Below are 17,144 nucleotides of genomic sequence, written 5' to 3' on the forward strand. Positions count from 1 at the left end.
CATGAATAGGAACCCTGCGTATCGGCAGGAAATCCTCTATCAACACCTTATTTTAGAAGGTGGGACCTCGACATCAAAGAGGGTCCAGAGGTCAAACTTATCTTGATGAGGAAGATCTGTCTTGTCCAACGGAGAGGCAATATGACAATGCTTAGGATTACCTTGGTAGATTTATCAGACCTCCGGAAGGATAATCACCTTAACGATCAGTTAGCATTTAAGCCTAATAACACACACTCATTGGAGAGTTCGAGAACTGAAAGAGATTTGTCACCTCATGACAAAATAATGACTTCAGGACGCAATGTAACATCTTCTTACATTACATTGATTTCTATCGACACCTATGTGGTGTTAGGTACTGTTGGAAGTTTAAAACCTGAGAAAATTAAATTTTGAAAAATAATTGAAGTTTAAATTTTTAACTTAGTTATTTCGCAGAATATCTTAAAATTCTCCGTCCCATAAAATCCAAATCTACCCAAAAACTATCAAAACTTTCGAGCATGCCCAAAAATCCAAACACCTGCTCGAAAACTCAATGTTTTCGAGCAAGATAAAAAAATGGTGGCTCTCGAGCAAGCTTGACTGGAAACTTAGGTCCTCGGTTAAAGGGTGTTATAAAATTTCAAAATTGATACTTTATGCCCATCACTTTCAAACTCTCAAAATTCAAAATCAAACTTGCTCTCAAGAGAACACCCATTGATAATGTTCATCATCCTCAACCTCGCTCTAATTTGGTATTTGTTTCTTCTATTCTGAGTTTAATTTCATTTAGATTGAATGTGTATGAACTGAATGTATCTTGCAAACAACCAATCTGTAAACTAATACTCAGATTTATGTGTTAAATGGCTGATCCCTGTTTTTGCTTCCATAAAACTTCGAACCCTATCACTGTAAAATAACATGATTGTGATTAGAATTGAAAAATTGATATTTTAATTGACTTAGGGTCTCTGCTAGATGATGATTAGACACTAATATTCACTTTAATCATTCATAAATTACTGATTTGATTCGATGATAAAAAGGGGGTAAATCTAGGGTTCTTGATTGATTGTGTTTTGAACTGGTTTTAGAACTTAGCAATATGCTTGATAAGTTAGGATTGATGATATTTTAACATCCATGAGTAGACTTAAACATGCTTTGATGATTTATTTTTCAAAACCCTCCTGAATTTTCAAACAGACAGAGTGCTCGAAAACTTCAAGTTTTTCGAGCGCTCGAAAACCTTGATTGCTCGAATATTTGCTCTGCCTGAAAACCTTTTGTTGCTCGAAAACCTCTATGTGTGAGAATTTTGACTTGCCTGAAAACTGTGAATGCTCAAAAATTGTGTGCTTAAAAACCTGTAAGACCCTAATATTTATTATACAGAGATGTAAATAGGGTACATAAAGTGTGGGTGACATTGTGTAATTAAACAGAAGTCAGAAACTGTCCAGCACGTTGTGCGCGCCGCGCACACTTAAGGGAGTGCACCGCGCACCCTTACTGTAGTCAGATTCTGTTTCTTTTAATGAGATATTTTGGAAGGGCTATTTGGTAAATTCACTTGGGAACGAGTTAAAGGCCACCAGATCTGTTTGTGCAGTGTCATAACTCCATTAGCACCTACCTTTATCCATTCCACTTAAATTCTAGAGAGAGAAGAGTTCTTGAGTGAGAAAGCTCAAATCCAAGAGGAAGACGTTGATTTCGGGTCAAGGCGCGTGCATTAAAGTTGTTCATCTAATCACTAGCTACGTTGTGATTGTGGTGGTATGCTCTAATCTTGATTTCCTTATTTTAATTTGTTTAAGGGTTAGGGTTTGAGTTAGTGATGAACATAAAACCCACATTTGGTGATTTTGGGTGTTCTTGGGTAAAATTGAGTCATGAAGACTCAAAGTGACTAACCTAGGGTTTTGAAATGATAAATGTGTTTATGTGTCATAATTGGTTAGTTAATTACCAGCACACCTAGTTATTTAGCAAATGAGTGTTGTTTGGGTTTGAAGATGACTCAAAATGGGTGTGTTGGTTTTAATATGGTCAAGATGTTAATGATTGACCTAGTTGGGAAATATGGGTATGAAATACCCTTATTGTATATTAGTTAGTGTTGTTGGATCTTAATCACTAGCTTTGAGTGATTTATGATGGTGTAACAACCCGACTTCATAAACTCAAAACGCGTACCAAAAAAAAATAATTTTAAGGCAGTGCATCTGGACAGCGTCCAGAATCCTGGACGGCGTCCAGCTCAGAAGGGTGGGACGGCATCCAGAGTTATGGGACGGCGTCCAGCTCAACCAACTGGGACGGCGTCCAAGGAATTGGGACGGCGTCCCAATGGCCTTCCAGCCACTGATCACGGGTCCAACTCACACGAGCGGAAAACCCGCTTCCCGACACTTTCAAACGGAAACCTTTTTACCACAAGTCAATATAAGTGAAACTAAGAGATTTTTATCATCAAATCAAGTTTTACATCAACGGGTCCACATCGCCCATTTTACGAGTTTCGTTCTAAAATAAAAGTTTCGACCAAATATAAGTTTAAGTTCCAAACGACACTAGAGCATGGTGTTTGGGGTTAAACTACCCAATCTCGGTCGAACTTCAAAAGCTAACACCCAAAAGCATCCCCTAACAAAACAAGCGGGAGATCACTAATCCAATTGAACGCTCTTACCCTTGTCAACGCCCGAGCCTATAAAAAAAGTAAACAACGAGAGGGTAAGCAGAGCTTAGTGAATGCAATAATTATACTAATACATATATAATTATACCTACTTGCATACACTTACACAACCGCAAACATGCTAGCAAACAACATTAGCTTATCGACACAATAACAAGCTATAATTCACCAATACCCCCAAGCTAGCATAACATCCGCATATAAATATAACTCGAATAATATAATATGCTTACAACACAAATAACCATGGTTAACCAATAGTACAAGGGAACGGCGCTCGCGAAAACGCCATCGGTGTTCGTAACATCCGTTAGGGCACTTAACACCTCGCACCACTAACCCCTAGGGTGGTACCTTAACACCTCGGCACATCACCCCGAGTGGCATCTTAACACCTCGATGCAACACTCATTATTTTACGGAGTGGTGTCTTAACACCTCGACACTACACTCCTAGGTGGCATCTTAACACCTCGATGCTACACCCGAGTGGCATCTTAACACCTCGATGCTACACTCTTCACGTGAAACGTGGTGTCTTAACACCTCGACACTACACCTTTCACGCTACAACAAATAGATACATTATATACATACGCATATAATTATTCCACTCACCTCAAAGTCTTCGTGTAAGATAACCGAACTTGCAACGTCAATGTAACGTACCTATGAAATTTTAGCACATAATCAATTCACAACTTAAGTCGGTCAAGCAACTCACTTAACAATCTAGAGTCTTTTGACCCTAAGTGCAATCCCGACCCATTTTGCACCTTTAACCCTAATAATGGGTTAACTTCACCAAAAACCCTAACTTTAGCCAATTAAGTTATTAACACACTTTTAACCACAAAGTTAACTCGTTTTCATACATGCAAGACAACCTAGGTCATCAAAAACCCACTTGACCCATTTCTAGGTCAACACACCCATTTGGGTCACCCACAACCTAAATCACACTCACTAACATTAACTATAAGTGTATTAGTATTTACTTAGGTCTTTAAGACCCATTTACACCATTTACCCTTTCAAAACCCTAGGTTAGTCACCATTTGGGTCTTCATGACCCAAACTTACCCAAAAACCCCAAATTACTCACAAATGGGTTTTATGTGCAATACTAACCCAAACCCTAACCCTTAAACACATTAAACTAAGGTAATCAAGTTTAGGGCTTACAACAACAATCAAAACGAAGCTAACGAGGAGATGAACAACTTTAACTCCCGAGTTCTAACCCGAAATGAGCTTCTTCTTCCTCGACTTAAGCTTTCTCACACTTAACCACCCCCTCTCTCTCTAGAATGAATGGATGATGTTTGGTGGTTGAGAAATGAAGTAATGAGCTCACCAAACTGATCCTAAGGCCCTTAAGTCGTCCATACATGTGAAATTACCAAATTGCCCAACTAAATAACTAAAAATACAAAGGCTGGCTCGTCAGACCATCTGGACGGCGTCCAGATTTCTGGACGGCGTCCAGGACTTCACAAGGGGACGACGTCCCAGATATTTGGACGGCGTCCAGGCCTTCATAATGGGACGGCGTCCCAGATTTTTGGACGGCATCCAAACCAAAAGAAAACAGGATCTTACAACTCTCCCCCACTTGAACCGGATTGCGACCTCGCAATCCACGCCGCATGACAAGCAGGAAGATAAACCAAAACAAACTCTTCGGGCTCCCAAGTAGACTCGGAACCTTTACTTCGCCGCCATTGAACCTTGAAAGTTCTCACCTCTTTATTCCTCAACATTTTCACCTTCTCGTCAAGGATAGTAATCGGTTCCTTGACATATTCTAACTTGTTGTTTAGCTGGATCTCGTCTAAAGGCATCCATGAGGAATCATCCGCAAGACACTTACGGAGGTGGGAAACATGAAATGTATTATGGATCCCCGCAAGCTCTTCGGGTAATTCCAATCGATATGCAACTTCACCAACACGAGCTAAAACCTTGAATGGCCCAATAAACCGAGGAGCTAACTTTCCCCGTTTTCGAAATCGAATAATACCCTTCCATGGCGAAACCTTAAGCATCACCATATCGCCTTCTTGGAACTCAATCAATCGCCTACGTCTATCGGCATACGACTTTTGCCTATCTTGAGCCTTCTTCAAATGTTCCCGAATCAAATCGATCTTGCTATTTTTCTCTAAAACCAAATCGGTACTCCCGATCTCTCTTTGACCCACTTCTCCCCAACAAACGGGAGTTCGACACCTACGCCCATAAAGCATTTCGTAAGGTGGCATCCCGATACTATTATGATAACTATTATTGTACGAGAATTCCACCAAAGGCAAATGCTCATCCCAACTACCACCAAAGTCAATGATGCATGCCCGTAACATATCTTCCAAAGTTTGATTCGTACGTTCGGTTAGACCGTCCGTTTGAGGATGATACGCCGTGCTCAACTTCAATTGTGTACCCATATCTTCATGAAACTTTTCCCAAAACCGAGATGTAAAACGGGTATCTCGATCCGAAATAATAGATATAGGAACCCCATGTCGCGAGACCACTTCCTTGATAAACAACTTAGCCAAGGTTTCCGACGATATCGCTTCTTTAATGGGAAGAAACAAAGCGCTCTTTGTCAATCGGTCAACTATAACCCAAATCGAATCGAATTGGGTTCTCGCCGTTTTAGGTAACTTTGTAATGAAATCCATGGTAATGTGCTCCCATTTCCATTTCGGGATTTCTAACGGTTGCAATTTACCATACGGCTTTTGGTGTTCGGCTTTTACTTGCAAACACGTGACGCATTGCTCAACATACTTCACAACATCACGTTTCATGCCCGGCCACCAATAATCTTTCTTCAAGTCAAGATACATTTTCGTCACGCCCGGATGAATGGAGTATTTTGACTTATGTGCTTCATCAAGTAGCACTCGTCGGTAATCACCCATCTTAGGCACCCACACCCTTCCTTAAAAGGACAACAAACCACGCGAGCCCATAGTAATGAACTCCGATTGGCCCACGATTCGTTCCGTATACTTGTTGTGAACATAAGCCTCTATTTGAATCTCACCAAGCTTTTCAAGAAAATTGTTGGTAATAATCAAACGTAACGACCCCACTTTTATCTCCGGATGTTGACTCTTTCGACTCAACGCATCCGCGACAACATTCGCCTTACCCGGATGATAAAGTATCTCACAATCGTAGTCTTTCACCACATCCATCCACCTACGTTGGCGATAATTCAAATCTCGTTGATTAAAGAGGTGTTTCAAACTCTTATGACCCGAATAAATCGTACACTTGACACCATACAAGTAATGGCGCTAAATTTTCAACGCATGCACAACCGCCGCCAACTCAAGATCATGAGTCGGATATCTCGTTTCATGTTCCTTTAATTGTCGAGAGGCATAAGCGATGACTTTACCTCTTTGTATTAGAACACACCCGAGACCATTTAAGGAAGCATCACAATAAACCACCATGTCTTCAACACCTTCCGGTAACACTAACACCGGAGCTTGACACAACTTCTCTTTTAACAATTGAAAAGCAATTTCTTGCTTGTTCTCCCAACCAAACCTCGCATTCTTCCTTGTCAATTTCGTCAATGGAGAAGCAATCTTAGAAAAGTCTTGGATAAACCGACGATAATAACCGGCCAATCCGAGAAAACTTCGGATTTTCGTAGGCGTAGTTGGTCGTCCCCAACTCTTCACCGTCTCGATCTTCCCCGGATCTACTTGAATACCATTTTCGTTCACAATATGACCAAGGAATTGAACTTCCCTTAGCCATAATTCACATTTGGAGAACTTTGCATACAACTTCTCCTTTCGTAGCATCTTCAATACCTCACGCAAGTGATGTTCATGTTCGTTCATACTTTTCGAGTAGACTAGTATGTCGTCAATGAATACTATTACCGACTTGTCCAACATAGGTTGGCACACTCGGTTCATAAGATCCATGAATGCCGCCGGTGCATTCGTAAGACCAAAGGGCATAACTACAAACTCATAGTGCCCGTAACGCGTTCGAAAAGCCGTTTTCTCTATGTCTTCCTCACGGACCCGCATTTGGTGATAGCCGGACCGTAGGTCGATCTTAGAGAAATACGTTGCACCTTGGAGTTGATCAAATAAATAGTCAATCCTAGGTAATGGATAACGATTCTTGATCGTCACTTTATTCAACTCACGGTAATCAATGCACATACGCATACTACCATCTTTCTTCTTCACAAATAACACCGGAGCGCCCCATGGCGAAGCACTCGGTCGAATAAAACCCTTCTCGAGCAATTCTTGAATTTGATTTAACAACTCTTGCATCTCCGTTGGCGCTAAACGATAAGGAGTTTTAGCAATAGGGGTAGCCCCCGGAACCAACTCGATGCGAAATTCAACTTGTCTTTCCGCCGGAACACCCGGTAATTCGTCCGGAAAAACGTCTTTGAATTCACTAACAACCGGAATTTCACGAATAGGTGGTGGCTCATTGCGAGTATCAACAACATGAGCAAGGAAAGCCATGCCACCAGTAACAACAAAACGACGTGCCCGTGCAAAAGTGCATATTGGCACCGGTCTCCTTCGCTTATCACCATGAATAATTAACTCTCCCCCACTTAGGGTCTTCACACGAATAAACTTATTATGGCATGCAATATCGGCTCTATAACGATCGAGCCAATCCATACCAACGACAATATCAAAGTCGCCCAAGGTCATTGGAATAAGATCAATTTTAAAGGTTTCGGCACCAAAAACAACATCACAATTTTCACACACATCAACCACTAGCACCGTCTTGCCGTCCGCTATTTCGACTTCTATCGGACGACTTAACTTAGCTAACGGTCTATTAAGTTTAGGCACAAATTTAGGAGACACAAACGACAAATTTGCACCGCTATCGAAAAGAATCCTTGTCGGATTAGAATTAACCATGTAAGTACCTGAGACAACTTCGTGCGATTGTTTGGCTTCATCATTGGTCATCAAATAGTTGCGACCCCTAGCTGTACCCGCCGCCTTCTCTAACCGTTTCACATTATCATTTCGCAAATCGGGACACTCCGGCTTCTTATGCCCCTCTTTGCCGCAATTAAAACAAGTGACTTTGTTTCCGGAACGTGGTTTCGGACACTCACGAGCCATATGACCCGGTTGCCCACAATTGTAGCACGTATAAGAAAACCCGCCGGTAGTGCCCTTCTTTGCACTATTGACACTTTCGGCCCCCCTCTTGCTCTTGCTCTTCTTGCTTGAGGCGTTAGAGTAACTAAAACCCTCAAATTTTCTTTTGGAAAACATGAAATCACTCTTTCTTGGAACCTCCGGCTCAAAACCCCGAGCCAACTCGAACAATTCATCAAAAGACTTAGCCATACCCCGACTAATCTTCCCCCTGTACTCATCATTCAAAGTACGTTAGAAATCCTTCATGAGCTTATGATCATCACCAACATATTCCGGGCAAAAACGAGTCTTTGCCAATAATGTAGACTTAAGAGTAACTAAGTCCATTGAGCCTTGTTGCAAATGGTGCAACTCGTCCCGGATTCTATCGAGATCGGAAGAAGTTCGGTATTCCTTGAAAAACTCCTTCTTAAACTCTTCCCACATCAAGCCCATACATTGTTCCTCACCATACAAGTTGATTTTATCATCTCACCATAACTTAGCCTCTTCTCGTAGCATGCTAGAGCCATCCCTCGCCTTCTTCTCGGGGGGACATTCCGAGGTACGGAAAGCTCCCTCGATGTCGGAGATCTAACATGTACTTTTTAAAGGATCTCGTACCCCATTAAACATCGGGGGTTGAGCATCCTTGAAATTCTTGTAGTGGAAGTCCCGCCTTCCTTCACCTCCTTCACCACGAGGATAAATTTTTCTAGCATCAGGGGCCTCTTCGATAGTGGCCTTCATTCGTTCATTTATCAAATCGGTCACCTGCCCATCGACTGAATCTTGAAAGACCTTTCGGACGTTCGTAAGAAAATCCGCTTTTAACTTTTTAAAGACGGCCTCAACCTTGGCCGAAAACTCGGCGTCCTCGCTTGTACTTCCGTTATCATGATCGGGACCGTTTCTCGTCTTCATTCTATAAAAAAAAAATAGGTTAAACCACAAAAACGAAAGGACAAATTACATATGTATATACATATATGCCACACTACTCCATCTCGCTCAACAATCGTCGTACATTGCTTGTTTAACACGATTTGCACCCGTAACAACGGTAGCTACTCGTTGTTATGCGAGCACGTCGCATTCACTTGCTAGTACAACGTCCATCTTGCTTGATGATTGCTAAACACAATACAAAACAATTAGCTCAAGGTTAATTCTCATAAACCAAAGCACTAACAATTCCCGATTAGACCCAAAGTCCTACAAGTCCCGTATAAAGCGCTCACACAATTAAGTCTAAGTCTAGGCACCTATCTCAAGTCGCCTAAATCCCTTAGACCATGCTCTGATACCACTTGTAACAACCCGACTTCATAAACTCAAAACGCGTACCAAAAAAAAAAAAATTTAAGGCAGTGCATCTGGACGGCGTCCAGAATCCTGGACGGCGTCCAGCTCAGAAGGGTGGGACGGCGTCCAGAGTTATGGGACGGCGTCCAGCTCAACCAACTGGGACGGCGTCCAAGGAATTAGGACGGCGTCCCAATGGCCTTCCAGCCACTGATCACGGGTCCAACTCACACGAGCGGAAAACCCGCTTCCCGACACTTTCAAACGGAAACCTTTTTACCACAAGTAAATATAAGTGAAACTAAGAGATTTTCATCATCAAATCAAGTTTTACATCAACGGGTCCACATCGCCCATTTTACGAGTTTCGTTCTAAAATAAAAGTTTCGACCAAATATAAGTCTAAGTTCCAAACGACACTAGAGCATGGTGTTTGGGGTTAAACTACCCAATCTCGATCGAACTTCAAAAGCTAACACCCAAAAGCATCCCCTAACAAAACAAGCGGGAGATCACTAATCCAATTGAACGCTCTTACCCTTGTCAACGCCCGAGCCTATAAAAAAAGTAAACAACGAGAGGGTAAGCAAAGCTTAGTGAATGCAATAATTATACGAATACATATATAATTATACCTACTTGCATACACTTACACAACCGCAAACATGCTAGCAAACAACATTAGCTTATCGACGCAATAACAAGCTATGATTCACCAATACCCCCAAGCTAGCATAACATCCGCATATAAATATAACTCGAATAATATAATATGCTTACAACACAAATAACCATGGTTAACCAATAGTACAAGGGAACGACGCTCGCGAAAACGCCATCGGTGTTCGTAACATCCGTTAGGGCACTTAACACCTCGCACCACTAACCCCTAGGGTGGTACCTTAACACCTCAGCACATCACCCCGAGTGGCATCTTAACACCTCGATGCAACACTCATTATTTTATGGAGTGTTGTCTTAACACCTCGACACTACACTCCTAGGTGGCATCTTAACACCTCGATGCTACACTCTTCACGTGAAACGTGGTGTCTTAACACCTCGACACTACACCTTTCACGCTACAACAAATAGATACATTATATACATACGCATATAATTATTCCACTCACCTCAAAGTCTTCGTGTAAGATAACCGAACTTGCAACGTCAATGTAACGTACCTATGACATTTTAGCACATAATCAATTCACAACTCAAGTCGGTCAAGCAACTCACTTAACAATCTAGAGTCTTTTGACCCTAAGTGCAATCCCGACCCATTTTGCACCTTTAACCCTAATAATGGGTTAACTTCACCAAAAACCCTAACTTTAGCCAATTAAGGTATTAACACACTTTTAACCACAAAGTTAACTCGTTTTCATACATGCAAGACAACCTAGGTCATCAAAGACCCACTTGACCCATTTCTAGGTCAACACACCCATTTGGGTCACCCACAACCCAAATCACACTCACTAACATTAACTATAAGTGTATTAGTATTTACTAAGGTCTTTAAGACCCATTTACACCATTTACCCTTTCAAAACCCTAGGTTAGTCACCATTTGGGTCTTCATGACCCAAACTTACCCAAAAACCCCAAATTACTCACAAATGGGTTTTATGTGCAATACTAACCCAAACCCTAACCCTTAAACACATTAAACTAAGGTAATCAAGTTTAGGGCTTACCACAACAATCAAAACGAAGCTAACGAGGAGATGAACAACTTTAACTCCCGAGTTCTAACCCGAAATGAGCTTCTTCTTCCCCGATTTAAGCTTTCTCACACTTAATCGCCCCCTCTCTCTCTAGAATGAATGGATGATGTTTGGTGGTTGAGAAATGAAGTAATGAGCTCACCAAACTGATCCTAAGGCCCTTAAGTCGTCCATACATGTGAAATTACCAAATTGCCCAACTAAATAACTAAAAATACAAAGGCTGGCTCGTCAGACCATCTGGACGGCGTCCAAATTTCTGGACGGCGTCCAGGACTTCACAAGGGGACGGCGTCCCAGATATTTGGACGGCGTCCAGGCCTTCATAATGGGACGGCGTCCCAAATTTTTGGACGGCGTCCAAACCAAAAGAAAAGAGGATCTTACAGATGGTCTTGACCTTAATGGGACGGTTTTGGCGATAATGGGGCGTTTAATGCATTTGAGTCATTAAATGCACATAAGTGAATTGTTGGTATTTAATCCAACTAGTTTGTGTGTTGATTGAGTACTTATTGTATTAGGTACTTTGCCTTGAAGCTTGCGGAAGTATAAAACATTCACCGATGGCATTAAGGTTAGTGGAATGATTATATGCGTATGTATATAATGTATTTATTTGTATGCTATGGTATGAACCAAAGAGCTGGTAGTGTCATAGTATGTGCGATTGTGCTATGATGTGAACCAAAGAGCCCGTAGCGTTATAGTACGTGTGTTGTAGTGTGAACCAAAGAGCCGGTAGCACTACGGCACGAGTTGTTAGAGTGTGAACCAAAGAACCGGTAGCACTTTAACGCGAGTATGACTCGGGTTGTGATGTGAACCAAAGAGCCGGTAGAATCATAACCGATGCGTATGGTGAAATGTCCCGTTCTTATTGATTAAAAACGTTCCATATTAATTGATTTCGTTGCGAGGTTTTGACCTCTATATGAGATATTTTCCAAAGACTGCATTCATTTTAAAACAAACCATAACCTTTATTTCATCAATAAAGGTTTAAAAGCTTTACGTAGATTATCAAATAATGATAATCTAAAATATCCTGTTTACACACGACCATTACATAATGGTTTACAATACAAATATGTTACAACAAAATAAGTTTCTTGAATGCAGTTTTTACACAATATCATACAAGCATGGACTCCAAATCTCGTCCTTATTTAAGTATGCGACAGCGGAAGCTCTTAATAATCACCTGAGAATAAACATGCTTAAAACGTCAACAAAAATGTTGGTGAGTTATAGGTTTAACCTATATATATCAAATCATAATAATAGACCACAAGATTTCATATTTCAATACACATCCCATACATAGAGATAAAAATCATTCATATGGTGAACACCTGGTAACCGACATTAACAAGATGCATATATAAGAATATCCCCATCATTCCGGGACACCCTTCGGATATGATATAAATTTCGAAGTACTAAAGCATCCGGTACTTTGGATGGGGTTTGTTAGGCCTAATAGATCTATCTTTAGGATTCGCGTCAATTAGGGTGTCTGTTCCCTAATTCTTAGATTACCAGACTTAATAAAAAGGGGCATATTCGATTTCGATAATTCAACCATAGAATGTAGTTTCACGTACTTGTGTCTATTTTGTAAATCATTTATAAAACCTGCATGTATTCTCATCCCAAAAAATATTAGATTTTAAAAGTGGGACTATAACTCACTTTCACAGATTTTTACTTCGTCGGGAAGTAAGACTTGGCCACTGGTTGATTCACGAACCTATAACAATATATACATATATATCAAAGTATGTTCAAAATATATTTACAACACTTTTAATATATTTTGATGTTTTAAGTTTATTAAGTCAGCTGTCCTCGTTAGTAACCTACAACTAGTTGTCCACAGTTAGATGTACAGAAATAAATCGATAAATATTATCTTGAATCAATCCACGACCCAGTGTATACGTATCTCAGTATTGATCACAACTCAAACTATATATATTTTGGAATCAACCTCAACCCTGTATAGCTAACTCCAACATTCACATATAGAGTGTCTATGGTTGTTCCGAAATATATATAGATGTGTCGACATGATAGGTTGAAACATTGTATACGTGTCTATGGTATCTCAAGATTACATAATATACAATACAAGTTGATTAAGTTATGGTTGGAATAGATTTGTTACCAATTTTCACGTAGCTAAAATGTGAAAAATTATCCAATCTTGTTTTACCCATAACTTCTTCATTTTAAATCCGTTTTGAGTGAATCAAATTGCTATGGTTTCATATTGAACTCTATTTTATGAATCTAAACAGAAAAAGTATAGGTTTATAGTCGGAAAAATAAGTTACAAGTCGTTTTTGTAAAGGTAGTCATTTCAGTCGAAAGAACGGCGTCTAGATGACCATTTTAGAAAACATACTTCCACTTTGAGTTTAACCATAATTTTTGGATATAGTTTCATGTTCATAATAAAAATCATTTTCTCAGAATAACAACTTTTAAATCAAAGTTTATCATAGTTTTTAATTAACTAACCCAAAACAGCCCGCGGTGTTACTACGACGGCGTAAATCCGGTTTTACGGTGTTTTTCGTGCTTCCAGGTTTTAAATCATTAAGTTAGCATATCATATAGATATAGAACATGTTTTTAGTTGATTTTAAAAGTCAAGTTAGAAGGATTAACTTTTATTTGCGAACAAGTTTAGAATTAACTAAACTATGTTCTAGTGATTACAAGTTTAAACCTTCGAATAAGATAGCTTTATATGTATGAATCGAATGATGTTATAAACATCATTACTACCTTAAGTTCCTTGGATAAACCTACTGGAAAAGTGAAAAATGGATCTAGCTTCAACGGATCCTTGGATGGCTCGAAGTTCTTGAAGCAGAATCATGACACGAAAACAAGTTCAAGTAAGATTATCACTTGAAATAAGATTGTTATAGTTATAGAAATTGAACCAAAGTTTGAATATGATTATTACCTTGTATTAGAATGATAACCTACTGTAAGAAACAAAGATTTCTTGAGGTTGGATGATCACCTTACAAGATTGGAAGTGAGCTAGTAAACTTGAAAGTATTCTTGATTTTATGTAACTAGAACTTGTAGAATTTATGAAGAACACTTAGAACTTGAAGATAGAACTTGAGAGAGATCACTTAGATGAAGAAAATTGAAGAATGAAAGTTTTTTTAGGTGTTTTTGGTCGTTGGTGTATGGATTAGATATAAAGGATATGTAATTTTGTTTTCATGTAAATAAGTCATGAATGATTACTCATATTTTTGTAATTTTATGAGATATTTCATGCTAGTTGCCAAATAATGGTTCTCACATGTGTTAGGTGACTCACATGGTCTGCTAAGAGCTGATCATTGGAGTGTATATACCAATAGTACATACATCTAAAAGCTGTGTATTGTATGAGTACGAATACGGGTGCATACGAGTAGAATTGTTGATGAAACTGAACGAGGATGTAATTGTAAGCATTTTTGTTAAGTAGAAGTATTTTGATAAGTGTATTGAAGTCTTTCAAAAGTGTATAAATACATATTAAAACACTACATGTATATACATTTTAACTGAGTCGTTAAGTCATCGTTAGTTGTTACATGTAAGTGTTGTTTTGAAACCTTTAGGTTAACGATCTTGTTAAATGTTGTTAACCCAATGTTTATAATATCAAATGAGATTTTAAATTATTATATTATCATGATATTATCATCTATGAATATCTCTTAATATGATATATATATATATTAAATGTCTTTACAACGATAATCGTTACATATATGTCTCGTTTAAAAATCATTAAGTTAGTAGTCTTGTTTTTACATATGTAGTTCATTGTTAATATACTTAATGATATGTTTACTTATCATAGTATCGTGTTAACTATATATATATATATATATATATATATATATATATATATATATATATATATATATATATATATATATATCCATATATATGTCATCATATAGTTTTTACAAGTTTTAACGTTCGTGAATCACCGGTCAACTTGGGTGGTCAATTGTCTATATGAAACATATTTCAATTAATCAAGTCTTAACAAGTTTGATTGCTTAACATGTTGGAAATATTTAATCATGTAAATATCAATCTCAATTAATATATATAAACATGGAAAAGTTTGGGTCACTACAGTACCTACCCGTTAAATAAATTTCGTCCCGAAATTTTAAGCTGTTGAAGGTGTTGACGAATCTTCTGGAAATAGATGCGGGTATTTCTTCTTCATTTAATCTTCATGCTCCCAGGTGAACTCGGGTCCTCTACGAGCATTCCATCGAACCTTAACAATTAGTATCTTGTTTTGCTTAAGTCTTTTAACCTCACGATCCATTATTTCGACGGGTTCTTCGATGAATTGGATTTTTTCGTTGATTTGGATTTCATCTAACGGAATAGTGAGATCTTCTTTAGCAAAACATTTCTTCAAATTCGAGACGTGGAAAGTGTTATGTACAGCCGCGAGTTGTTGAGGTAACTCAAGTCGGTAAGCTACTGGTCCGACACGATCAATAATCTTGAATGGTCCAATATACATTGGATTTAATTTCCCTCGTTTACCAAATCGAACAATGCCTTTCCAAGGTGCAACTTTAAGCATGACCATCTCTCCAATTTCAAATTCTATATCTTTTCTTTTAATGTCAGCGTAGCTCTTTTGTCGACTTTGGGCGGTTTTCAACCGTTGTTGAATTTGGATGATCTTCTCGGTAGTTTCTTGTATAATCTCCGGACCCGTAATCTGTCTATCCCCCACTTCACTCCAACAAATCAGAGACCTGCACTTTCTACCATAAAGTGCTTCAAACGGCACCATCTCAATGCTTGAATGGTAGCTGTTGTTGTAGGAAAATTCTGCTAACGGTAGATGTCGATCCCAACTGTTTCCAAAATCAATAACACATGCTCGTAGCATGTCTTCAAGCGTTTGTATCGTCCTTTCGCTCTGCCCATCAGTTTGTGGATGATAGGCAGTACTCATGTCTAGACGAGTTCCTAATGCTTGCTGTAATGTCTGCCAGAATCTTGAAATAAATCTGCCATCCCTATCAGAGATAATAGAGATTGGTATTCCATGTTTGGAGATGACTTCCTTCAAATACAGTCGTGCTAACTTCTCCATCTTGTCATCTTCTCTTATTGGCAGGAAGTGTGCTGATTTGGTGAGACGATCAACTATTACCCAAATAGTATCAAAACCACTTGCAGTCCTTGGCAATTTAGTGATGAAATCCATGGTAATGTTTTCCCATTTCCATTCCAGGATTTCGGGTTGTTGAAGTAGACCTGATGGTTTCTGATGCTCAGCTTTGACCTTAGAACACGTCAAACATTCTCCTACGTATTTAGCAACATCGGCTTTCATACCCGGCCACCAAAAATATTTCTTGAGATCCTTGTACATCTTCCCCGTTCCAGGATGTATTGAGTATCTGGTTTTATGAGATTCTCTAAGTACCATTTCTCTCATATCTCCAAATTTTGGTACCTAAATCCTTTCAGCCCTATACCGGGTTCCGTCTTCCCGAATATTAAGATGCTTCTCCGATCCTTTGGGTATTTCATCCTTTAAATTTCCCTCTTTTAAAACTCCTTGTTGCGCCTCCTTTATTTGAGTAGTAAGGTTATTATGAATCATTATATTCATAGATTTTACTCGAATGGGTTCTCTGTCCTTCCTGCTCAAGGCATCGGCTACAACATTTACCTTCCCCGGGTGGTAACGAATCTCAAAGTCGTAATCATTCAACAATTCAATCCACCTACGCTGCCTCATATTCAGTTGTTTCTGATTAAATATGTGTTGAAGACTTTTGTGGTCGGTATATATAATACTTTTGACCCCATATAAGTAGTGCCTCCAAGTCTTTAATGCAAAAAAAACCGCGCCTAATTCCAAATCATGCATCGTATAATTTTGCTCGTGAATCTTCAATTGTCTAGATGCATAAGCAATCACCTTCGTTCGTTGCATTAATACACAACCGAGACCTTGCTTTGATGCGTCACAATAAATCACAAAATCATCATTCCCTTCAGGCAATGACAATATAGGTTCCGTAGTTAGCTTTTTCTTAAATAACTAAAACGCTTTCACTTGTTCATCATTCCATTCAAATTTCTTCCCTTTATGCGTTAATGCAGTCAAGGGTTTTGCTATTCTGGAAATGTCTTGGATGAACCTTCTGTAGTAACCAGCTAGTC

The sequence above is a fragment of the Rutidosis leptorrhynchoides genome, chromosome 6 (genome assembly GCF_046630445.1).
Source record: "Rutidosis leptorrhynchoides isolate AG116_Rl617_1_P2 chromosome 6, CSIRO_AGI_Rlap_v1, whole genome shotgun sequence".
Taxonomy (NCBI): Eukaryota; Viridiplantae; Streptophyta; class Magnoliopsida; order Asterales; family Asteraceae; genus Rutidosis; species Rutidosis leptorrhynchoides.